Source organism: Prionailurus bengalensis, chromosome X (assembly GCF_016509475.1).
Source record: "Prionailurus bengalensis isolate Pbe53 chromosome X, Fcat_Pben_1.1_paternal_pri, whole genome shotgun sequence".
In the NCBI taxonomy this organism is placed as follows: domain Eukaryota; kingdom Metazoa; phylum Chordata; class Mammalia; order Carnivora; family Felidae; genus Prionailurus; species Prionailurus bengalensis.
In genome coordinates, this window is record NC_057361.1 from 84,374,630 (window position 1) to 84,392,669 (window position 18,040).

Consider the following 18,040-nt stretch of genomic DNA (forward strand, 5'->3'; position numbering starts at 1 on the left):
GGAATGACGAGGTGGTGATGGAATGATGATTCGCAAGGGAGAAGGCGCACCCTGCCTGAATTTCAGCAGTCTCCCACTTGGTCGCCCCGGGCCAACCCTGCTCCGCCATTCCTGCCGGACTGGAGGAGACTTGGCAGGTGAGGACCTGGACCCGACGTCAGAACCGGTAAGGCTGGGGCCCAATCTAGCCAGGCCCACTCACAAGAGTGGAAGGGGGGGCCTGATCACTCCCCGGAGACCTCAGAAGTCTCACAGGTAGGAATTCTGTGAGAGGGAATGTAATAGCCTCTGGTGTGTATGTGAGTGTGAATGTGTGACTCGGTCTAGCTTGCTTGCCGACTTCGCTTCTGTGCCTCCACGGGCAGGCATCCTTAAGGTCCCCAGAAGCCCATGGAGTCTGAGTGGGCTCGTCTGCGATTCCGTGGTGAATGGCACACACTCTGTGGTGGCATCGGAATAGTTTCTGATCGTAAGTCACAAAGCTGAGACCGCTATGGCTAAACGTCCCCTAAGTTCCTTCAGGACACGGACAGATGGGCATCTGACCGGTCTCTTCATTAGAGGGGACACCCCTATCCCTCTGTCTGTCTTTGTGACTCCACCTCACGGGAACATGGGGTCGGGACAGAGCAAAGAAGGGGTTTTGGGGAGACTATGGAATTAAAATAACCGCTGGCATGTTAAGGACCCTATGTGAGTTAGAATGGCCCACTTTTGCTGTAGTAGGGTCCTCTGAGGGAACCTTGGATGTCCCAATGGTCCGCTGCATCTGGCATGTTGTCTCCAGAGACCCAGGTCACCCTGATCAATTTCCATACATCAACTACTGGCTTGAAATTGCCTGAAATCCTCCGCTGTGGGTGCAATTCATCCATAGCAAGCAGAGCCAGGCAAAGGTTTTAGTTGCTTTATCCAGAGACTCAACCAGGGAGCCAAAGAAGCAACCCACCACTTTCCTAGTGTGTGCAGGAGACCCGGAGGAAGATCCTGTCTTTCTGCCACCTTATGACTCACCGGGCTCCCTCCCCCCACCGGTACGAAGAGGCTCTCCTCTGGGGGATCAGAGCAGGGGCTGAGAAACCCATGAATATGACCAGCAGCAAGGGGATTCCCCCGGGGATTATCATGCGAGGCGATGCGAGGCTTACACCCTCTTTGCTCCAGAGGCACAAGAGAGTCGTGACAAAAGGATGGGGAAAGTCTAGCCGCCAAAAGGGGGGAGGCCCAGAACCTCCTTAGCAAGGGGTCAGTGGGCCTACTGCAAGGAGAAAGGACATTGAAAGAATAAATGTCTCAACCAAGGAAAGTCCCAGAAACCCAGCCGATATCAGGAGGAATCTCAAGAAGGGAACCGTATTGGTCTGGCCGAGATAGAATCATACTGAAGGGGACCCTGGCTCTCTCCCCTTGTTCCTCTGCCTAATAGATGTGAGGGATTCTCCCTCATTTCCCAGGTTAACAGTTATAATTGGAGCCAACTGTGGTTAGTCTACCTCGGGATGGGGACTTTAAAGAATGTTCCCAAGCAGTTGCTGAAACTCCATTCATTTCGGGGAAATTCCCAGTCTTCTCTGGACTGATGTGGACTCCATATTTCCACTTTGGTGGAACAATAAAAACATGGCGTCTGCTCCTCTGAGTTAAGGTTTTGAATTAGGTTTTCCTTCTCTGCCTTCTACTGGCACCTTGCCTCTTCTGCCTTCCCCCTACCCCTGCTGTTTCTGCACCAGCTTGGGTGTGGTCTACGTAACTGGTTCCTATACCCTCCTCAGTACCTCATCACCATTGGCTCCTCCTCCCATCCTCAAGGTCAAGGAGTAAAGTGCACCCCCTTGGACATCTAGGTATTTTCCAAATAGAATAAGTTGCTAAAGCTTTGACTACTGACACGGGTTTGTGTTTTTAACTTCTTATTGCAGAGAAATTAAGGCTATTTGGACCTATTGGAAAACATGCTTTGTACTTAATTGGTTCATGAATTTACCATGTAAAAAAATTCTGGTGTAAACACCTCTCAGTTGGTTACTAAGTCCTCAATTGGAGACTAAGGTTTCCTAAGAGTTAAAATTCTGCTAAGTGTACTTGAGACTGATGGAAATAAGGAAAGCAACCCTGTATGTAGGCAAGTAGGAGGTATGTAAGAAAGATATAAGGAATGGAAATACATTTTTGTTGAGGGTAGATGAAAGTAATTTTGTCCTAAATGAGACTGGCTATTTGGAGAGAAATGGCTTTGGGACGAAGTTTGAAGGCAAAGGAAAGTTGTAGAAAGTTCATGAAGGGAAATCTTTGGAAAGGAATTTTATGTGTGCTCAGGATGGACTAAGGTTGAGATGAATGGAATTTAAGGTTGAAACTCTTCTTTTCTCTCTGCTCAAATAAAAAAGTTTTCTTGGACTGTTGACCTGCTCTTGATAAGAATGCAAACAAAGCCTTGTCTTCTGGGCAAACCAAAGTTTTAGGTTTGATCTTTATCAGGTCTTTGATTACTTAGTTAAAACTTCTCAATGTTAAAGGAACTAGGTTTTGGTAACTATATAATGCTATACATTCACCTTTAGGTTCTTTTATTGCCACCTTGGTTGAATAAATAAAGTTTTAAGATTTGTAATGATCTGTAATCCTATTTACGATGTACTTATAACTTCCTAAGGTTTTAGCAAACTTCCCAGGATTTAAATGATAAATGAAAGTCTTTTTTGACCAATTAGGCCCTTTTATTTGGGATGCTAAGTTACTTGGAAAGGCACTGTCATGCAATGGTAACCCTTAGGTTGTATTGCACAGATAAATGTTGTAACTGCCCAAATATATATGCAATTCCAAAAGTTTTAATGTTTTGGTATAAGGTCATCACTTATATTCTGATTATGTGTCACAGTGTTATGTGTCACAGAAATAACCAGATTTCTTTGTCAATTGCATCATAATGAACTCTCATCAGATCTTTAACGATGCCTGTTTCTGAGATTTTTGTTATTCTCTCACAAAACGTGTTTCTTCTTCAAGGAGATTTATAAAAAAGGACTTTGGGGAAAATTACAGGTATTCGACATCTTTAAGATTAATACTAAAATGGGTAAGAATTTCCAGAACTAAAAAGCTGCATTCAAATTGAACAAGAATTAGGAACATGGGATTAAATGAACTGAGGAAGATTACAGTTTTGTGATTCTTGTTGAAAATATTGCTGGTTCTCTAATGTTTGCTCTTCCAGATTAAGGAAAATTTCTCTTAAGATATCTATGATATACAGAAATGTCATAAAGTATTCATTTATACCCTGAAGCATTTATCTTTTCTCTCTGCATAACTCCCCCGAAATTCAAAACCTCTCAGTGAGTATTCTTTCCCTGATGGCAATTACAATTGTTTGCATAAGTTCAATAAGAATCTGTTCATCTTGTAACAGGTCACCATCGGAAATACTGGTTATTTTACCAAGGCTTTGACTGGAATGTCATATTTGAGAGTGACATTCATAGACTCAGATGTGACCAGACAGCTTTGAGGAACTAAGGTTGGCTTTATGAAACACGGAGCCATAAAGCCCCTTGGAAATGTTGGCCTGATACCTTGCTTACAGAGTTCCCAGCAGCCTCACCAGGTGAGTAAATAAGGGCACTTCCTGGCGGGTGCAGGAACCTCAGGATATCTTGGGGACCTCATGAAGAGGAGTTCGCCCCATTCTACAGGTATTGCAGGCCTGTCTGATGGCAAGTATTTGTCTTGACTTCTGGCCTGGAGAGGCTACTAAAAGTTCAACCCAGAGATTCCTTATAAAATGTTCCAGCAAAGCAAACTTTAAAAGATCCTCATGATCAATCGCTATTCTTGCTGAGCTTATATGAATAGTTAGGCCAGGTTTGTTAAGACTGGACTTGTTCTACAAATGCATTGGTCTCAATTTGGCTATCTCTGGAAAGGGGGGTTTTTAGGGAGAAAAACTATGTTTCAACAATGCACCATTATGGATGTTAAATTCTAGTTATGATTGTCTTTAAATGTTTGTTGTTTGCCTAAACTAGACAACTTGAGGTAAACTTCAGAAAAATTGTCACAGTATTTCATGTATAGACAATCTTCTGTGCTTGTTATTCTGTGGGGATAATAATAAGACCCCATGGGCATATGATTATTTCAACAACTGGAAAACAGGATGGATCTCTAAATATGCAAACCATATCTTCCCTAAACCTGATCTGACAGTTACCAGAAAACCGCCCCTTTTGAAGACTTGGAGGTGGACTTTACAGATATACAACCAACTAGAGGATTCAGTTTCAGGTATCACCCCATGGGTCCATCACTCCAGAGTTAAGAAGGCCAAGTCAGAGGAACCCTCAACGTGGCGAAGTGATCCAGATCAAGTCAACCCGCTTAAAGTGACCCTCAAAAAGACACTGGCCCCTGAGCTCTCTAGCCCTGCTCCAGCCACACCCCAGAAGCTGGCTGGCCTGTGCATGACAAAAGCTTGAGGAATCAACGTGTGGGCCAAGCCCAGGGGTTCGGATGCAACTCTGCCAGCCCTTCCCCCTTACTGGTGTCAGAGCTCTGATCTTGCTTCTTGCTGTTGGGCTAATAGAGACTGCACCAACAAACTGGACATGGAATGGATGGCAGACTCCCTGGTAACCTTACAAAGCCAAATAAACTCCCTGGAAGCAGTGTCCCTCCAAAATAGGTGAGCCCTCGACCTCCTCACTTCAGAAAAAGGAGGGACTTGTATCTTTCTGGGGGAGGAATGTTGCTATTTTGTAAACCAATCAGGAATAGTCAGGACTAAGGTTGAGGAACTCAAGGAAAGAATTCAACATAGACAACAAGAAAATATCAGTCAGTGGAGAGGATGGGATCTCACAGACTGGGCATCCTGGCTCCCTGCCCTGGCAGGGCCCTGCCTTTCCATAATTTTACTTGTGACCATCGGCCCCTGTATGCCAAATACCCTGGTACGTTTTATTGAAAACACTGTTGCTTGCCAAACTGCAGCACGGATCTTAGCCCTCCGAGGGTACCAACCCCTAGAGCTAAAAAGTGGTGCCTAATAAAAGATTTTTTAAAAGGCATCAAAAGGGGGAATGTTGGGAAAATGAATAAAGTTTTACACAGTAAGATGGCCGACGGGACTAACACAAGCTCTGGTCTCTAGCTTGGAGACCCCTCTTCCGGGTTCTTCTTGCCCTGTCAAAGAAGGATAGCCTTGTCAAAGAAAGTGCTGCGAGTTGGCAAGTGGATGTTTACAGGGTCCTGACCTAACAACGCCCAGCATCTCCAACATCCCTTTTGGATTAATTGTGCTATGTTGAATATGAGTGCGGTGAGAGTACTTTTAAGACTTATGGGGGTAAAACCAAGGAGGAAGATGGTGGCGTAGGAGGACGCTGGGCTCACCTTGTCCTGCTGATCACTTAGATTCCGCCCACATCTGCCTAAATAACCCAGAAAACCACCAGAAGACAAGCAGTACAGACTCTCCGGAGCCAAGCGTAGACAAGAGGCCCACGGAAGAGGGTAGGAAGGGCAGAGAGGTGGTGTGCCCTACACCCAGTGGCAGCAGGGAGCTGGGGCGGTGGAGCAGGAGCCCACCAGGCCAGGCCAAGCCCCTGAGTCTGGCTTGCAAAAGGCAGAGGGGCCGGACTCCGTGAGTTCTGACAGCCAGTGGGACTTAACATCTGGAATGTTTTAAGTCAACAGCTCTGCTCAGAGAGTGGAAGGGCTAGAGGACAATGGGAGGGAAAGTTGTTGAGCCCTGGAAGACAGAGTTCAGCTCAGTGGGGGACAAAGGCACTGGTCAGTGCCATCTCCCTCACCCATCCCCCAGCCAAAATCCCAGAGGGAACCAGTTCCTGTCACGGAACTTGCTTGCACCGTGCAAACACCCAACGCTGTGCTTCTGTGGATCCATCCCTCTGACGGGTCTGCCTGCCCCCTCCCAGTGTTGTAAGGCCCCTCCCTCAGGGGACCACTGACGGCAAAACGAGCTAAGCTTGCCCCTCCCTCCCCTGTGCCCCTTGCGGATCCACCCCGGCTAATACGCCAGATCCCATAGAAGCAGCACCAAAAGGCTGGCAGTGTACAAGTAGCCCAGACAGGGGCCACACCACTCCATGGTGAGTCCCGCTCCTGGGAGAGGGGAAGATAAGGTACACACCAGTCTGACTGTGGCCCCAGCGGTGGGCTGGGGGCAGACATCAGGTCTGACTGCAGCCCCGCCCACCAACACAAGTTAGTCCAGACAGCACAGGGGAAGTGCCCTGCAGTTCCACGCCACCCCAGGGACTACCCAAAATGTCAAAACGGAAGAATTCAGCTCAAAAGAAACTCCAGCAAGTAGCGACAGCTAACGAATTGATCAAAAATGATTTAAGCAAAATAACGGAACATGAATTTAATATAATAGTCATAAAATTAATCGCTGGGCTTGAAAAAAGTATAGAGGACAGCACAGAATCTATTGCTACAGAGATCAAGGGACTAAGAAACAGTCAGGAGGAGCTAAAAAATGCTATAAATGAGCTGCAAAATAAAATGGAGGCGACCACAACTCAGATTGAAGAGGCAGAGGAGAGAATAGGTGTATTAGAAGATAAAATTATTAAAAAGAGGAAGCGGAGAAAAAGAGAGATAAAAAAATCCAGGAGTATGAGGGGACAATTGGAGAACTAAGTGATGCAATCAAACGTAACAATATCTGTATAATGGGGATTCCAGAAGAGGAAGAGAGAAAGGGGCTGAAGGTGTACTTGAACAAATCACAGCTGAGAACTTCCCTGATCTGGGGAAGGGAAAAGGCATTGAAATCCAAGAGGCACAGAGAACTCCCTTCAGACATAACTTGAATCGATCTTCTGCGCGACATATCATAGTGAAACTGGCAAAATAGAAGGATAAAGAGAAAATTCTGAAAGCAGCTAGGGATAAACAGGCTCTAACTTACAAAGGGAGACCCAAAAGAGTAGTGGCAGACCTATCTACTGAAACTTGGCAGGCCAGAAAGGAATGGCAGGAAATCTTCAATGTGATAAACAGAAAAAAATATGCAGCCGAGAATCCTTTATGCAGCAAATCTGTCATTCAGAATAGAAGGAGAGATAAAGGTCTTCCCAAACAAACAAAAACTGAAGGAATACATCACCACTAAACCAGCCCTACAAGAGATTCGAAGGGGGATTCTGTGAGTGAAATGTTGCAAGGACCCCAAAGTACCAGAGACATCACGACAAGCATGAAACCTACAGACATCACAATGACTCTAAACCCGTATCTTTCTGTAATAACACTGAATGTAAATGGACTAAATGCGCCAACCAAAAGACATAGGGTATCAGAATGGATAAAAAAACAACAACAACAACAAAAAAAAAAAAAAACAAAAAAACAAGACCCATCTATTGGCTGTCTACAAAAGACTCATTTTAGACCTGAGGCCACCTTCAGATTGAAAGTGAGGGGATGGGAAAACTATCTATCATGCTACTGGAAGTCACAAGAAAGCTGCAGTAGTCATACTTATATCAGACAAACCAGACTTTAAATTAAAGGCTCTAACAAGAGATGAAGAGGGCATTATATAATAATTATAGGGTCTATCCCTCAGGAAGAGCTAACAATTATAAATGTCTATGTGCCGAATATGGGAGCCCTCAAATATATAAAACAATTAATCACAAACGTAAGTAACCTTATTGATAAGAATGGGGTAATTGCAGGGGACTTTAATACTCCACTTACAATAATGGATAGATCATCTAGACACAGGATCAATAAAAACACAAGGGCCCTGAATGATACATTGGATCAGATGGACTTGACAGGTCTATTTAGAACTCTGCATCCCAAAGCAACAGAATATACTTTCTTCTCGAATGCACATGGAACATTCTCCAAGATAGATCACACACTGGGTCACAAAACAGCCCTTCATAAGTATACAAGAATTGAGATCATACCATGCATACTTTCAGACCACAGTGCTATGAAGCTTGAAATCAACCACAGGAAAAAGTCTGGAAAACCTCCAAAAGCATGGAGGTTAAAGAACACCCTCCTAAAGAATGAATGGGTCATCCAAGCAAGTAGAGAAGAAATTAAGAATTATATGGAAACAAATGAAAATGAAAAGGCAACAATCCAAACGCTTTGGGATGCAGCGAAGGCAGTCCTGAGAGGAAAATGCATTGCAATCCGGGCCTATCTCCAGAAACAAGAAAAATCCCAAATACAAAATCTAACAGCACACCTAAAGGAAATACAAGCAGAACAGCAAAGACACCCCAAACCCGGCAGAAGAAGAGAAATAATAAAGGTCAGAGCAGAAATAAACAATAAACAACATAGAAACCAACAAAACAAAACAGAACAAAACAAAAACTGTAGAGCAGATCAACGAAACCAAGAGTTGGTTTTTTGAATAAATAAACAAAATTGATAAACCGCTAGCCAGGCTTCTCAAAAAGAAAAGTGAGATGACCCAATAGATAAAATCCTTAATGAAAATGCAATTATTACAACCAATCCGTCAGAAATACAAGCCATTATCAGGGAATATTATGAAAACTTATATGCCAACAAACTGGACAACCTGGCAGAAATGGACAAATTTCTAAGCACCCACACACTTCCAAAACTCAAACAGGAAGAAATAAAAAGCTTGAACAGACCCATAAGCAGCAAAGAAATTGAATCATTTATCAAAAATCTCCCAAAAATAAGAGTCCAGGACCAGATGGCTTCCCAGGGGAATTCTACCAGACGTTTTTTAAAGCAGAGATAATACCTATCCTTCTCAAGCTATTCCAAAAAAAATATAAAGGGAAGGAAAACTTCCAGACTCGTTCTATGAAGCCAGCACTACTTTGATTCCGAAACCAGACAGAGACACCGCAAAAATAAGAGGACTACAGGCCAATATCTCTGATGAATATGGATTCAAAAATTCTCAATAAGGTACTAGCAAATCAAATAAAACAGCATATGAAAAGAATTATTCACCATGATCAAGTGGGACTCAAGGCTGGTTCAATATTGGCAAATCAATCAATGTGATATATCACACTAATAAAAGAAAATAAAAGAACCATATGATCCTGTCAATCGATGCAGAAAAAGCATTTGACAAAATTCAGTATGCTTTCTGAATAAAAACCCTCGAGAAAGTCAGGATAGAAGGAATATTCTTAAACATCATAAAAGCCATGTATGAAAAGCCCATAGCTAATATCATCCTCAGTGTGGAAAAACTGAGAGCTGTCCCCATGAGATCAGGAACACGGCAGGGATGTCCACTCTCACTGCTGCTGTTTACCATAGTGTTGGAAGTTCTAGCATCAGCAATCAGGCAACAAAAGGAAATCAAAGGCATCAAACTTGGCAAAGATGAAGTCAAGCTTTCACCTTTTGCAGATGGCATGATATTATACATGGAAAGCCCGATAGACTCCACCAAAAGTCTACTAGAACTGATACATGAATTCAGCAAAGTCGCAAGATACAAAATCAATGTACAGAATCCAGTTGCATTCTTATACACTAATAAAGAAGCAACAGAAGGACAAAAAGAGAAACTGATCCCATTTACAACTGCACCAAGGATCATAAAATACCTGGGAATAAACCTAACCAAAGATGTAAAAGATCTGTATGCTGAAAACTATAGAAAGCTTCTGAAGGAAATTGAAGAAGATATAATGAAATGGAAAAACATTCCATGCTCATGGATTGGAAGAATAAATATTGTTAAAGTGTCAATACTACCCAAAGCTATCTACACATTCAATGCAATCCCAATCAAAATTGCACCAGCATTCTTCTCCAAGCTACAACAAGCAATCCTAAAATTTGTATGGAACCACAAAAGACCCCGAATAGCCAAAGTAATATTGAAGATGAAGACCAAAGCGGGAGGCATCACAATCCCAGACTTTAGCTTCTACTCCAAAGCTATAATCATCAAGACAGCATGGTATAGGCACAAAAACCGACACATAGACCAATGGAATAGAATAGAGACTCCAGAATTGGACCCACAAAAGTATGGCCAACTAATCTTTGACAAAGGAGGAAAGAATATCCAATGGAAAAAAAGGCAGTCTCTTTAACAAATGGTGCTGGGAGAACTGGACAGCAACATGCAGAAGGATGAAACTAGACCACTTTCTTACGCCATTCACAATAATAAACTAAAAATGGATAAAGGGCCTGAATGTGAGACAGGAAACCATCAAAACCCTAGAGGAGAAAGCAGGAAAAAACCTCTCTGTCCTCAGCCGCAGCAATTTCTTACTTGACACATCCCTAAAGGCAAGGGAATTAAAAGCAAAAATGAACTATTGGGACCTCATGAAGGTAAAAAGCTTCTGCACAGCCAAGGAAACAATCAACAAAACTAAACGGCAAACAATGGAATGGGAAAAGATATATGCAAATGACATATCGGACAAAGGACTAGTATCCAAAAATCTATAAAGAAATCACCAAAGTCCACACCTGAAAAAACAAATAATCCAGTGAAGAAATGGGCAAAAGACATGAATAGACACTTCTCTAAAGAAGACATCCAGATGGCCAACAGGCACATGAAAAGATGCTCAACATCGCTCCTCATCGGGGAAATACAAATCAAAACCACACTCAGATATCACCTCACTCCAGTCAGAGTGGCTAAAATGAACAAATCAGGAGACTATAGATGCTGGAGAGGATGTGGAGAAATGGGAACCCTCTTGCACTGTTGGTGGGAATGCAAACTGGTGCAGCCGCTCTGGAAAACAGTGTGGAGGTTCCTCAAAAAATTAAAAATAGATCTTCCCTATGACCCAGCAATAGCACTGCTAGGAATTTACCCAAGGGATACAGAAGTGCTGATGCATAGGGGCACTTGTACCCCAATGTTTACAGCAGCACTTTCTACAATAGCCCAATTATGGAAAGAGCCTAAATGTCCATCAACTGATGAATGGATAAAGAAATTTTGGTTTAGATACACAATGGAATACTACATGGCAATGAGAAAGAATGAAATATGGCCTTTTGTAGCCATATGGATGGAAGTGGAGAGTGTTATGCTAAGTATAATAAGTCATACAGAGAAAGACAGATACCGTATGTTTTCACTCTTATGTGGATCCTGAGAAACTTAACACGAGGACATGAGTTAGGGGAAGGAAAAAAAAAAAAAAAGGTTAGAGAGGGAGGGAGCCAAACCATAAGAGACTCTTAAAAACTGAGAACAATCTGAGGGTTGATGGGGGGTGGGAGGGAGGGGAGGGTGGGTGATGGGTATTGAGGAGGGCACCTGTTGGGATGAGCACTGAGTGTTGTATGGAAACCAATTTGAAAATAAATTTCATATTAAAAGAACAAACAAATAATAATATCAAAACCAAAAGAAAAAAAAAAAGACTTACGTGGGTGAAGAGCCATTCTATTTTTAAAACTTTTTAAACAATAGCTTGCCCAATTAATGCGGTAGAAAAATCCTTAGGATTAAGAATATATAGCTGTAGAGGAAGGTTGGGATCTTTCCTATCATAACTACGAGAGGTGAGAATGGACTGAACATCGTCCAGCTCCTTCTTTGCTGCCGGGGTGAGCTAGCGCGGTGATGTTAAGTTAGGATCACCAGAAAGCAGTGCCAGGAGGTTGGTTAAATGGGCGTTAGTAATGCCCAGGAGAGGACGAATCCAGTTTATGGTGCCCAACAATTTTTGTACATGGTTAAGAATACGAACATTATTAGGAATAGTCTGAATGAGGGGACGAATTTGAGTATTAAACATGCGTAGCCCCAGGTAAGAAAATGGAGTCGACCTTTGTACTTTTTCAGGGGCTATTTTTAAACCCTGTTGGTTTAGTTGATCAGGGAGCATGGCAACGAGCTCATCTAGAGGCTGTTGATGTGGGTCACAAAAAAAGGATATCATCCATATAGTGATAAATGATCAAAGAAGGAAACCGCGTCCTAATCGACTCTAATGCTTTATTGGCATAAAATTGGTATATTGTTGGGCTATTAAACATCCCTTGGGGTAGGACTCTCCAGTGGTAATGGGGTGATGGTCGGCAGTGATTAACAACAGGAATGGTAAAGGCAAATTTCTCTCTGTCTTGTTCAGCTAAGGGGATTGTGAAAAAGCAGTCTTTTAAATCAATAATAAATCAGCCAATTTTGAGGCAACATGGAGGGAGAGGGGGTTCCTAGCTGTAAGGGACCAAAAGGCTCAATTACTGCATTAATAGCTCTGAGATCACGAAGAAGTCGCCACTTGCAAGTTTCTTTTGGAACACAAAAGATAGGAGTATTCCAAGGGCTATTACTAGGCTCTATATGCCCGTTTTTTTAATTGTTCATCTACTAATTATTGGAGATGAATCAATTGGTCCCTTTTATTGGACACTGCTCAACCTATACGGGTTTGCTAGTTTTCCATTTTAATGGGAGGGGCTCAATTTGAGCAGTGGCTAGGAAAAACTTGTTTTAAGATGAATATTCCATTGACTCAATAAGTCTCTTCCCCATAAATTGATAGGGATACTCATCGCATAGGGCTGTATGTAGACTATTTGGTCATCGGGCCCTAAACATTTGCAAAGGGTCAGACTTTGTCGGGAAGGCTGGCTGCCTCCAACTCCAACTAGGGTGGCCGTAGGGACAGTAGCCCAGTGAGGCCATTGTGAGGGGGATTATAACGGTTACATCAGCCCCTGTATCAATTAACCCTGAGAAAAGTTTATCTTTGATCTTTATTTGCAAGAGAGGTTTGTCTTGAGAAATGTTGGCGAGCCAGTATTGTTCTAAAGGCGAGTTTGTGCTCCCAAACTTGCCTTCTCTTCTAGGTTTCTTCGCAGCTCCAGGGACCCAATAAGGAAGGATAAGGAGTTGAGCCAATCGCTGGCCTTTGTTAATGGTTATTAATTTGGAGGCCTGCGCCATAATTTTAATTTCCCTGGTGAAATCACTATCAATCACCCCTGGAAGAACTAGAAGTCTGGCTTTGGTAGGGCTACATCTTCCAAGAAAGAGACCAACATGGCCTTTGGGAAGCAGGCCAAATATGCCAGTAGGGATGAGGTATACATGCCCAAACTGATTAAGTGTGATGGTCTCCTGGGATTCTAAATCTAATCCTGTGCTTCCTTTGGTGGCAGCACATAGGGACCCCATGGGTTTGAGTAGCCCAGGCCTTGGGTGGGGGAGGGTGACTTTTCTTGTGGGCAGAAAGGAGCCATCCCCTCCCTTTGTTGTCCTGGGTGTGGAGGGGGGCACGCGTTTGGGAGTTTCCCAAACTGAGGGGGCGACTGTCTTTATCAAATTTAGATCTACAGTTATTTGCCCAATGATTCCCTTTCTTGCATCGAGGGCACAATCCCGGCAAGAGGGAGGTTTGGGGAGTGTTTATAAAGGGGCAATCCTTTTTTAAGTGTCCCACTTTTCCACAGCCAAAACAGGTTGGGTTAGATTGTTTGAGGGCCAAGGCAAGTAGCATTGTTTGTAGGTTTCTGTTCCCACAGTTTGACAGGCTTTAACATATTCACTGATAGTGGCTGCAGGGCTACTTGCATTGGGTTTGATATGCTTAAGAACTCTTTTGCAATCCTCATTAGCATTTTCAACAGCCAGGGAAAGAAACATTGATTCGGTTGCTTCCATATTATCAAGCTGTCTTTGAATAGCTTCTTGGAGGTGATTGATAAAAGCCATATAGTTTTCAGTGGCCCCTTGTCGGATGTTAGTAAAGGACCATGATGATTTTCCTGAAAGGGGGATTTTATGAAATCCCGTCACACTACATCAGTGCATTGCTCCCTGACGATGATCGGGAGTTGAGCTTGCTGCCTTGGTTGGACATATTGCCCTGTGTCAGACAATTGTTCAAAAGTCACTGGAATAGCAGCATCGAGGTTCTGCATAGCACGAGTGATGAAATTCCTGAGCAAAGACAGCATATTGGGCCGGGGTCGGGAGAGAGTTCCAGTCCCAGGCACACATGGAATAAGGCAAACGGTTTCCAAAATCCCGATCGTAAAAGGGCTATGAAGGCGGTAGAGTTGAACTGCCTTCTGTAATTCTTTTACTTGGAAGGGCAGGCTTTCATGGACATATTGTCCATTTTGCCTGACAACGGGAAGCAGGTGGAATTCACCGGCCTTATGGGCTTCTTTAAGGCACTTTTGCATTGGGGAAAGGACCTTATCAGAGCAGGTTGATGAGGTGTTTTGAGGATCGATATCGTCCCACCCTTTTGGGGGGAGGGGGAGTATCTTTTTGCTGTAGAGATGCCAGAGGCACAACCTGATTATGGGGGGGGGGCGAGGTTTTTCCTTCTTTTTAGATAACTCTATGTTTTCACCTACATCCTCCGAGCTCAGTGGGAGAAGGGCAGTGCAGATGATGGATCAGGTGAGGATTACCTGGGGGGTGGGGGTGGGGGGACATTAGTCCCTTCAGAATGCTTGGCCTTTAATGTTTTCCCTGCTCATTCCCTCACGTCAAGATCACAAGTTCCTTGTTCTGGAAGCCAACGGCAATTCTGTTAGACAGTCAGAAATAATTTAAAGAGAGCCTTATAATTTAGAGTCATTCCTGCTGTCTCTCCTAGTGACTGAAGAATTCGAATATAGCGCTTTTGTTCAGGGGCTGGGGAGTTTCCCATGGGAGATCTCTCAAAAAGTTCCGTGGCAGTGAATCCTAATATAGTTTCGCTTTATCCCTTACCTCTTCAGGCAGAGACTGTACCTGATGCGTTTTTTTTTTCTCTCCCTTTCTTGGAGCTCCTTAATCATTCCACGGCATCCTGCAGTCCTTGTGTGGCACCGCCTTATCACTTTGGCTCCTTGTCCACGTTGGCCCATAGTCCCCTTTCCTTCTATCACATCAGGGTCACCATCTGTCGTAGACTCCAAGTCTAAAGTTCTTTCTTGTCTAGCAAGAAAGTGGGACACAGGATTAAAAGCGAGAGATGGCTAATATCCAGGAAAAGACAAGAGCCATGAATAAGGGTCCTTGTCCCATTTTTATTAGGATCAGAAGGCTTACAAACATGGTGCTGGACGTGCTCAAAGAGACAATGAATCTGTGAACATTAACTCATGGACGTGAGGGAAAGGGGGTCTTGAATATAATCAAGGTTAGAGGTTTGGGTTAATACAAAACAAAATCCTGGTGCCGGGCACGGTGGCACGTGCCTGTAGTCCCAGCCACCCAGGTGGCTTAGGCAGGAGGATCGCTTGAGCCCAGGAGTTCTGGGCTGTAGTGCGCTATGCCCATCAGGTGTCCACATTAAGTTCGGCATCAATATGGTGACTTCGCGGGAGTGGGGGACCACCAGTGTAGATTGCTTTAGGTAGTATAGACATTTTAATAATATTTGTTCTTCCAATCCATGAGCATGGAATGTTTTTCCACTTCTTTGTGTCATCCTCAAATTCTTTCATCAGTGTTTGTTGTTTTCAGAGTACCTCTTTCCTTAGGTTAATTTCTAGGTATCTTATTATTTGGGGCGTAATTCTATATATGTAATTGATTTCTTGATTTCTCTCTCTGTTGCTTCACTATTGGTGTATACAAATGCAACAGATTTCTTTCTTGCTTGATTTCAAGTTTTTATTTAAATTCTAGTTACTTAACACATATGAAAAAATTAGTTTTAGGCGTAGAATTTAGTGACTCAACATTTGCATATAACACTCAAATCTCATCACAACCAGTGCTCTCCTTAATACCCATCACTCATTTGGCCCACCCACCACCCACCTCCCTCCACCAACCCTGTTTTTTCTCTAAAGTTAGCTGTCTATTATGGTTTGCTTCCCTCTCACTTTTGTTTCTCTTCCCCTATGTTCATCCTTTTTTTCTTTTAAAAAAATGTGTATTTATTTTGGGAAAGACAGTGCATGAGTGGGGGGAGGGTCAGAGAGAGGATAGAGAGAATCCCAGACGAGCTCCATGGTGTCAGCACAAAGCCCCACACGGGGCTTGATCCCATGAACCATGAGATCACGACCTGAGCCAAAATCAAGAGTTCAATGCTTCACTGACTGAGCCACCCAGGGGTCCCCATCTACTTTTCTTCTTTAATTCCACATATGAATGAAATCATATGGTATCTGTCTCTTATTTCACTTAGCATAATGCACTATGGCTCCATCCACAGATTTCTGTACATTGATTTTGTGTCCTATGACTTTACTGAATCTGTGTATCAGTTCTAGCAATCTTTTGTGGAGTCTTTCAGGTTTTCTATAAAGAGTATCATATCACCTGCAAATGCTGAAAGTTTGACCTCTTCCTTGCCAATTTGGATACCTTTAATTTCTTTTTGTTGTCTGATTGCTGTGGCTAGGATTCCCATACTATGTTAAATAACAATGATGATAGTGGACATCCCTGTCTTGTTCCTGACCATAGAGGAAAATCTCTCAGTTTTTCACCATTGAGGATGATGTGGACTGTGGGTTTTTCATATATGGCCTTTATTAGGTTGAGGCATGTTCCTTTAACACTCCTTTCTTGTTTTTTGTTTTTTGGTTTTTTTAATCATGAATGGATGTTGTACTTTGTCAAATGTTTTTTTTTTCTGCATCTATTGAAAGTATCATGGTTCTTAGCCTTACTCATATTAATGTGATGTGCCTTTTGTATTGACACGGTGTGTGTGTGTTTGCATGTCCTCCTCCAGCTCTACTACCTCACTACACACTCACAGTTGCAGCTTTAGTCTCAGGTAAGCCTGGAGCTGGACTTCCAATCTCAGGTTTAGATATCCCAGAAATAGTGTTTATATTCTAGGAAAGTGATATATACAGATGATTATTCCAATTAAGGGAAAATCCAAAAAGCTGGCTGATTCCATGAAGTCAGTCTCCCAACCTCCATCCTCCCTCTTCCTTGCCATGTACCCTTGGTCTGAGACTCTAAGAGCTGTCATCCTGGATCTCACCACCAGGTGCCATGACATTTATCTCCATTTTTATTGTTCTCTTTTAATTGAAAGAAGTACATGCTGAAAAGACTATAAAAACAATCATGAAAAGGTTTGTTTACCACGATACCAAGTCTGCTTGGAACTTCATATGTATATTAAAGCAGTTCCATTTGCTATTGACCCCAAACTGCATCATGCTCATTGATTTCTCTATCCTTTCACCACTGTCAGCTAATGTGCAGTGTAGACTGTTCTGAGGGTGTCTCCCAGAGAACAAAGCATTCATTCTTGATCACCCAACCCTTGTGTAAGCTGCCCACACCTCCTCACACACCATCTGTCATCCTTTCTGCATCACACAGGACACAGCTGCCCAGATTCCTCTCTGATGGCCCATCCAGTTTCAGCTCACTTATCCCCTGTTCTGACATGTACTGCCTTCACAAACCTGCCACTCAATGCCAAGGCACACCACTGCCACCTGGTGTTTCATCATTTGCAGGCCCTAGAGTGTATGTTTTCACAATCCTTTTTACACCTAACAGTTCCTTCAGCCAGTGTTAGGATCAATTTGTATATATACAAATCTTGGATTTTAAGGGAGTTTGTTTGGTTCTTTTCTCCTCCGTCCATCCCCTCCAACCTCCCCCTCCCTTCTCCTCCTTCTCTGCCTCCTCCTCCCTCCTCCTCCTCCTTCTCCTCTGCCTCCTCCTCCTCCTCCTTCTCCTCCTCCTCTTCCTCCTTCTTCTCCTTGCAGAAAATTTTTGGGAGCAGAGTTTAATGATGATGACACTTCAGTGCCATCTGCTGACAAAAACCTGAACAGCTGCTTGAACAATATGGTTATCCTTTGGTGCCATCTGGTGACAAAAACCGGAACAGCCGCTTGAACAATATGGCGATGCTTTGGTGCCATCTGGCGACAAAATCTTGAACAGCCGCTTGAACAATATGGCGATGCTTTGGTGCCGTCTGGTGACAAAAACCTGAATTGCTGCTTGGACAATATGGAACAGGAAAATGGGAAGGAGAGTCTGTGACATAAACTCACCAGACAGAGCTTTCTAGAATCAGGATGGAAAGTGTTGGGTACAGCATATTGGTGAACTCTCCCT

The 18,040-nt window shown here is 43.2% G+C and overlaps 1 long non-coding RNA gene across 1 annotated transcript in view; it reads left to right on the forward strand.

The window, feature by feature from the left end:
- Nucleotides 1-48: 48 nt before the first annotated feature.
- The window catches only part of LOC122477805, a 28,188-nt gene continuing 10,196 nt past the window's right edge, over nucleotides 49-18,040 (forward strand). Inside the window, exons 1-2 of the long non-coding RNA XR_006295768.1 lie at nucleotides 49-166; nucleotides 3,413-3,607. This is a non-coding gene — a long non-coding RNA (uncharacterized LOC122477805). The remainder of the gene's footprint in view (nucleotides 167-3,412; nucleotides 3,608-18,040) is intronic.